Source organism: Oryx dammah, unplaced genomic scaffold (genome assembly GCF_014754425.2).
Source record: "Oryx dammah isolate SB20612 unplaced genomic scaffold, SCBI_Odam_1.1 HiC_scaffold_21, whole genome shotgun sequence".
NCBI classification, from domain to species: domain Eukaryota; kingdom Metazoa; phylum Chordata; class Mammalia; order Artiodactyla; family Bovidae; genus Oryx; species Oryx dammah.
Window position 1 is genome coordinate 31,405,632 of NW_024070205.1, and position 8,153 is coordinate 31,413,784.

Below are 8,153 nucleotides of genomic sequence, written 5' to 3' on the forward strand. Positions count from 1 at the left end.
CCCAGCATCAAAGTCTTTTCCAATGAGTCAACTCTTCGCATGAAGTGGCCAAAGTACTGGACCTTCAGCTTTAGCATCATTCCTTCCAAAGAAATCCCAGGACTGATCTCCTTCAGAATGGACTGGTTGGATCTCCCTGCAGTCCAAGGGACTCTCAAGAGTCTTCTCCAACACCACAGTTCAAACACATCAATTTTTCGGCGCTCAGCCTTCTTCACAGTCCAACTCTCACATCCATACATGACCACAGGAAAAACCATAGCCTTGACAAGACGGACCTTAGTCGGTAAAGTAATGTCTCTGCTTTTGAATATACTATCTATGTTAGTCATAACTTTTCTCAGATTGATTGAAGAAAATATACTATATACTATTATATATATAATATTTACATATATATTATATGTTTTCTTTTTCAGATTCTTTTCCCTTGTGGGCTATTACAGAACACTGAGTAGCATTCCCTGTGCTATATAGTAGATGCTTGTGGGTCATCTATTTTAGACACAGGGATGTGTTTGTTAATCCCAACCTCCTAATTTATCCCTCTCCTCCATCTTTCACCTTTGTTAATGATAAATTTGTCTTCTGTGTCTATGGGTCTGTTTTGTAAATAAGTTCACTTGTATCTTTTTTTTAAGATTCTTCTTATAAATGACATCAGATGGCATTTGTTTTTCTCTGACCTCTTTGCTGGTCGTTTCAAGCACCTTTGCTGCCCAGGGACCTTCCTGTGTGGAGGTGGGGGCTCAGGCCCTCGCCCAAGTTCACCAGCACAGGCCATCCCGTCTGGTGGGCGAGCAGGGCTCCTTGCCTCCAGCCTTAGTGCATGGAGTCTTAGGACTCAGGTGGAGTTTCATCTGTCCCTCCCTCCCCTGCCCCACTCTCCCCTGGACTTCTGGAAAATCCTGCTTTTTTGTGGGGTCACCCAGGTACCCAATGGTCCACATCCCTAGTTCACAGAGGTGGGGAAACAGAACTCAGGGTGACTCAGGAGCTTCCCAGTCCCGGAGCCCCTGATGGGCTGGCTCCTAATACGTGTCTGCCAGCTCTCCCTGTGGCTGGCTGTACTTCCCCAGGGCTTCGATTCTGGGCCTGTTTGCTGCTCCAGCTACTGTTTATTTCCTTTTCTCCACCAGATTTTCCTTTCTCTCCTCTTGCCCCAAACCTTTTTCCTTCCTCTGCTTCTTGGGGGCACTCATCCAGGCTGCCCCCCATGGACTGCAGCATGCCAGGCTTTCCTGTCTTTTACCATCTCCTGGAGCTTGCTCAAATTCATATCCTTTGAGTCAGTGATGCCATCCAACCATCTCATCCTCTGTCATCCCCTTCTCCTCTTACCTTCAATCTTTTCCAGCATCAGGGTCTTTTTCAATGAGTCAGCTCTTCGCATCAGGTGGCCGAAGTACTGGAGCTTAGGTCCATTGGAAGCATCAGTCCTTCCAATGAATATCCAGAGTTGATTTCCTTTAGGATTGACTGATTTGATTTCCTTGCAGTCCAAGAGACTCTCAAGAGTCTTCTCCAGACCTGACCCCGAGTCTTCAACTAATCTGGGCCCCAAAACAGACTTGGAACTGAACATGTGGATGTACTGTCAGATCATCCCACGACACTGGCTTCCTCCTAGACCTGAGCCTGTGGGTGCAGTTCTGAGCTGCTGCAGGTCATGGGGACCCAAGAGGGAGACTGCGGCCCTGGTGGTACAGGAGCCAGTGTGTCTGTCAGCAAACTGAACCAAAACAAAGCAGAGACTTGGAGAGCTGCCTCTGGGCCTGCTCTCTCTGGGCCTTTGAGGTCATCTTGACCAGGCGGCCGGTCTGCAGCTCATCTCACCCGCAGAGGCAGAGCCCTCTCCTTACAGATCTGAAACACAGCCCCCAGGGTAACTTTCTGTTTCCTTGGCTCCCATGAGCGCCTGGAGGGGATGGCAGCACTCAGAGCTCAGTCAGGCTCTCATTCAGGATGGGCCTGTCTTGAGTTGTCATTGGGGTTCCCCAAACCTGGGTCTGTGTCCTGGTCCTCCCTGGGCTGAAAAGTGAGCCCGATGCAGGGAGAGGCGGGGTTGCTCAGCTTCAGGAGCAGACATAGGGGATCCACCGAGTCTCAGAAGCGTCTAACTCCTGGTCTCAGCCACTGCTCTTCATTCTCCTTGAGGGAGAATTTTTTTTTTTAACTTCTTATTTTGTATTGGAGTAGAGTCGGGCTGGAGAAGGCAGTGGCACCCTACTCCAGTACTCTTGCCTGGAAAATCCCATGGATGGAGGAGCCTGCTAGGCTGCAGTCCATGGGGTCCCTAAGAGTCAGACAGGACTGAGCGACTTCACTTTTACTTTTCACTTTCATGCATTGGAGAAGGAAATGGCAACCCACTCCAGTGTTCTTGCCTGGAAAATCCCAGAAACTGGGAAGCCTGGTGAGCTGCTGTCTATGGGGTTGCACAGAGTCGGACACGACTGAAGCGACTTAGCAGCAGCAGAATTGGGCCTCCCAGGTGGTGCTAGTGGTAAAGAACCTGCCTGCCAATGCAAGATACGGGTTTGATCCCTGGGTTGGGAAGATCCCCTGAAGAAGAGCATGGTGACCCCTTCCAGTATTCAGGCTGGAAGATCCCATGGACAGAGGAGCCTGGCAAGCATGGCATATAGCTGGTTAACAATGTTGTGTTAGTTTCAGGTGAGTAGTGAAGGGATTCAGCTGTGCATATACACATATCTGTTGAGGGGGAACTTCTATCCTTGCTTCAGACTCCCCCCACAAACTTGCCCTGAACCCCGGGAAACAGACCTCTCCTGTGGCCGGACCTCTGTGGTACCATGTTCCTGCCTCTGCCCTCAGACTGTGTCTGGGCCTCCAGTGACCCCAGGTGGGCCCTTTCCTGTGGCAAGTGGCCAGGGGGTACCAGGAGAGCAGGAGGTTGTGAAGGGGTCACCTCATCTCTTTGGAGTCTGGCAAGGTCTCCTCTCTGGCCTCAGTCATGCTCACTGGGCCTGACCTCTGACCTCCAAGCTTCAAGGCCCAGGTGAGCCGGCAGCCTTACGAAGCGTGGTGTTGGGCTTCTGGATGTGGACTACCTTGTGGGTTTGGGTGGAGACCTGTCCACTGCCCTTGCTGGAACCCTCTTGACGTGGCTCAGAAACCCCTCCCTTCATTGGGCACTCTGCCTGGAGGCCCAGGTGATCCAAGCTCAGCTTCTGCTGTTTGGGCTGCTAGGTACATTTGGGGACAGTGACAAATGACACAGAGGGAAGGACTGGCCATAAAACTGTCAGTGTTGAGGTCTTCAGACAGAAACCACGGGGTCATCGTTTGGGGCCTCAGTGAGACAGGCTTAGGTTCGAAATCGATTTTGAGATACGGATTATCCATGCATTCAGCCCGTACTTACTGTCTCTTATGTGCATGACGTTGATGTGGACAATGCTGGGGACACCACTGGCTCCAGTGCCTGCCCTTGTGAAGGTTGGGGCCTAGGGAGATGGAAAATGAGTAACATCTAAGTGACTAAGCAGGCTACACAGCATTGTGAGGTCATGCCGAGGGCAATGGGAGACAAAACAGGATGGATGGGGGACAGGAGCACTGGGGAGGCCCTGCGATGTTAATAACATTGTAACGGAAGCCAGCGTCCTGAGGAGCTCAGAGACCACTGCAGGGCTGTGAGAACCAGCAAAGACCGGCTGAGTTTGGCACTCCTGTGGGTTCTGGAGCTGCTCATCCTCAGAGTGGTTCTGATCCATGGTGGTAGCCATGCTACTGGGGGATAAGGGAGAAACAAGGGCAGCCAAGTCCCACGCCTGCTCATCTTCAGGGTGCGTGACCCCATTCCTGGCTGTGACAAAGAACTGGTGGAGACACCCAGGCACCACCTCAAGACCAACTGCAGCAGTGCACTTTATGCTCACCTGGGCTGGGCTTCGGTGCCCAGACACAGGGCCAACCACTATTCTGGATGTTTCTGTGAGGGTGTTTTTGGATGAGATGAACATTGAATCAGTGGTCTCTGAGTGAAGCAGATTGCCCTCCAATCTGCTAGAGTGGTGGGCCCTGTCCAATCCGGTGATGGTTTGAATAGACCCAAAGGCTGCTGTCCCTCCAGCAAGAGGGAGTCCTACAGCAGATGGGCTTTGGACCTGAACTTCAGCAGCAACTCTTCCTGCATCTCCAGCCTGCAAGTGTTGGGCTTGCAGTGTCTGTGACTGTGTGAGCTAACTGCTTGGATTAAATCTCCATGTTATACACAGTCTTTTTGGTTCTGTGTCTCTGAAATCCTGATTCATGCATGAGGGCAGGACACGGTTGGGTGTTCTGACACAGAAGAGTACAAATGGTGACTGTCCAAGGAGCAGCACCTAGTGAGGGCTGAGGAGATCCTGGGGATTTGGATGAGGTCCGTGTGGTGATTCCAAGAATGTGACTGAGAGTGACTGTGTGATGTCATGGTTTCTTGGAGTGAAAAGTTTCTGTCCTTAGGCCAAGTTGCTGATGGCTGTGCTGTCACAGCCTCACCATCCCCAGGAAAACCTCCCATTAAAGCACAGCATATAATGACACCCTCTCCTCCTGCAAGGGAAGCCTCCAGCCCCTCTAAAGTTGACCTGCTCTCGGCCCCTGCCTGGGCAGCCTGCCATCTCATTGCAGTCTCTTCCCTTTGGTGAGTTGCTCTACTATGGTCCTGGCCTCCTTGACTCATGGATTCCTCCAGAAAGGGAGGATCTTACTGTTGTCTTTATGAAGCATCCCTTGGTCCTTCTGTCCATGCTGGGTCCTCTGTGCCTCTCTCCTTCCTTCCCAGCCCCATGGTGGAACGAACACACCCCCATCCCTGAGGGTTCTGATCCCTCATCTCTCACCCCAGCCAGAGGGCTGGGTCATCTGCTGCCGGGTCATTCACTGCCTGCATTTCTGTGAGTCTGGAGCCTGCTCCTCTGGTGGCTGGTATTGCCCAGCGAGAGGAGGACCATGAGACCTGTGGCGTGGCCATGGAGCATCAGCTGTGATCTTAGCACCCAGATGCAGAGGCTTTGGTGTCTCATCTAACCACCCCAGAGCCCTGGCTGTGGTCCCTCTTGGGGGCCTGGCTCCCTCCTCCAGGCTTGGGGGTTAGGGGCCTTTCTCCCCATCTCGCCCAGACCTCACTGCCTCAGCCACCCTCTTGTTTACAAGAGCCTCAATTACCATAGGAAACTCCCTTTTCCTAAAATGGGAGGCATCTTCTGTCCTCTTGTCTGGACCCAAACGGGCCTGCACCATGTGTTCTCAGCAGGACCCAGGAGAGGGGTCTGCAATGTGTCCAGTGCCCCCCACCCCCCGCTACCACACACCACCTCTTGTACAACCTGGAGGCTCTGGGTGCATCTCTGGGTTACCAGAAAGCACGCTGGTGAGATTTCCCATTAAGCAGAGGGGAGGTTCTCCCCAGATGAAACCCTGACACTCCAGGGCTCAGGAGACAGGGGTTTTGGGTGGAGTGCTCGCCGTCCACCGACTTTCCCTTTGAGGGAAAGGCGTCCATCCAGGGAGGCTCTTGGGCTCTTATTCAGAGCCCTGTTCCCTCCGTCTGCAGTGGGTGAAACTTCCCCTGGGGGCAGCCTGGGGTCCACCTCTGCCCACTGGAGGCAGACAGAACTGGAGGTGTCCTGAGCTGATGGGCGGCTCCTCCTCCCTGGCCTCTGCCAGGCCAGAAGAGCGAGCCATGCCTTCCTGTTAGGGTGCTCCCACTCTGCTCCCTCTGCGTGGCCTTGCGACCCAGTTCACCCCCAACCACTCCCAACAATACTGAGATTTGAATTCTCCACCTGCTGACCCATTTGTCTGACTCCCTGTTTGATTCTGACAATAACAAAATGTCCTCGTCATCAGTTTCTACAAGGATTGAGTCACTAGCCACTGCAATTGCCGACCTTTAACAGCTTCTGAAAGGAGTCCAGGGCAGAGATCAGGAAGGAGGCCTTCTGTGCTCTGGAGAATGGGCAGCACAAACCTTCAGATAGATGTTTTCAGGAAAAAATTTTATGAACCCAATTTCTTGCATCCTCTTCTGCTGAGTCGCTTCAGTCGTGTCTGACTCTGTGCAGCCCCATAGACGGCCTCCTACCAGGCTCCTCTGTCCATGGGATTTTCCAGGCAAGAACACTGGAGTGGGTTGCCATTTCCTTCTCCAGTGCATGAAAGTGAAAAGTCAAAGTGAAGTCGCTCAGTCGTGTCCAACTCTTAGGGACCCCATGGACTGCAGCCTAGCAGGCTCCTCCATCCATGGGATTTTCCAGGCAAGAGTACTGGAGTGGGGTAATACCCAGAAAAGGCTTCCCAGGTGGCGCTAGTGGTAAAGAATCCGCCTGCTAATGGAGCAGATGCAGAGATACTGGTTCGATCCCTGGGTCAGGAAGAGCCTCTGGAGCAGGAAATGGCAACCCATTCCAGTATTCTTGCCTGGGAAATCTCATAGGTAGAAGAGCCTGGGAGACTACAGTTCAGGGGGCTGCAGAGTTGGACACAACTGAGCGACTAACACATGCTTACCTAGAAAAGCATTAAAATCATTAACTGATGTCTGCTTCTCGTGACGAGCAGCAATTTTCTGCCAAGATGTATGCTTGATGGTATGTACCCTCTTCTCCAGAATCACGTACATGCTAACCTCCCTCCAACCTCTTTGAAGCAGTCCCTCAGAGCTCAGTAAGTCCCCAAGTAAACCTGAAAGTCATAGCTCCCATTTTTTTTTTAAGTGACAGTTAAGAAAGGGTGGAAAGGGGGATGTTTTTGTGTTCCCCCAAAGACCTGCAAGGAGATCCAACCAGTCCATCCTAAAGGAGATCAGTCCTGGGTGTTCTTTGGAAGGAATGATGCTAAAGCTGAAACTCCAGTACTTTGGCCACTTCATGCGAAGAGTCGACTCATTGGAAAAGACTCTGATGCTGGGAGGGATTGGGGGCAGGAGGAGAAGGGGCTGACAGAGGATGAGATGGCTGGATGGCATCACCGACTCGATGGACATGAGTTTGGGTGAACTCCGGGAGTTGGTGATGGACAGGGAGGCCTGGCGTGCTGCGATTCATGGGGTCGCAAAGAGTCAGACATGACTGTGCAACTGAACTGAAAGACCCGGGCAACAGGTGATTGTACAAATAGCATCTCAAAGCCTCTAACACTCTGTTCTCCACCTGAATGTCTCCTTTCTGCTCTGCACCCAGAAAGCTTGAGTTGGGATCCAGGCTTTGCCCCTTATCAGCTGTATGGCCTGGTGACACTTCTGAATCCCTGGTCCTCACAGTAAAATACATATAAAATTAGTTCTTGAAAATTTCAGAATCAGATGGGACGGTTGAAAGATGAGCAAGTTTTCTGAAAGCTGCCTAGAACCATATACAAACAGTATGACACATTCTTCCCCAGCCACCAGCTGAGATCCCAGCCACCAGCCACCCAGGGACCATGTGAAGAAGGAACAGGGGTCCTGCTTGTGGCCCAAAACCTTCCTTTGATTTCCTCTAGCCCTTCCATGTTTTTGCTATGCTCGTAAATTAAAAACTCTTTAAGTATGAAACTTTTTTTTTTTAAGGATTCTACAATTGAATGATAAGTGATAAGAAAGCATTGCTCCAAGATGCATTGGCAGCATTTCCCATTCTTAGTGGTTTACACAAGGAGTTGCCTTGGAGTTGATAAAATGTGTAATTTATTTCAGGCAGATTCACACAGATCTGAGTTAAAAGCTTAGCTCTGCAACTAAGCAGCCGTGTGAACTTGACCCCGTTACTTAACCCCAGTTGCCTGGTCTGAGAGTGAAGGTAACATAGGTTACCTTTTGGGTTGCAGGTGATAAGGGGAAATCACCCAAATTGGCCCCAAAGTAAGAAGTGATGGGTGTGTGCATTCTAAGTCGCACAGTTACGTCTGACTCTTTACGACCCTGTGGACTATAGCGTGCCAAGCTCCTCTGTCCAGGAACACTGGAGTGGGTTGCCATTTCTTCCTCCAGGGGATCTTCCCAATCCAGGGATCGAACCCGCATCTCTTATGTCCTTGACAAGTGGATTCTTTACCACTAGCGCTGCCTGGGAAGCAGAACCCAGGCTTGGGCTCTGTCTCTGGTTCTCCTCACCTCATGTTGGATGTGGGGGCTGGACGCCAGCTCAGGGCAGGTCTTCCCA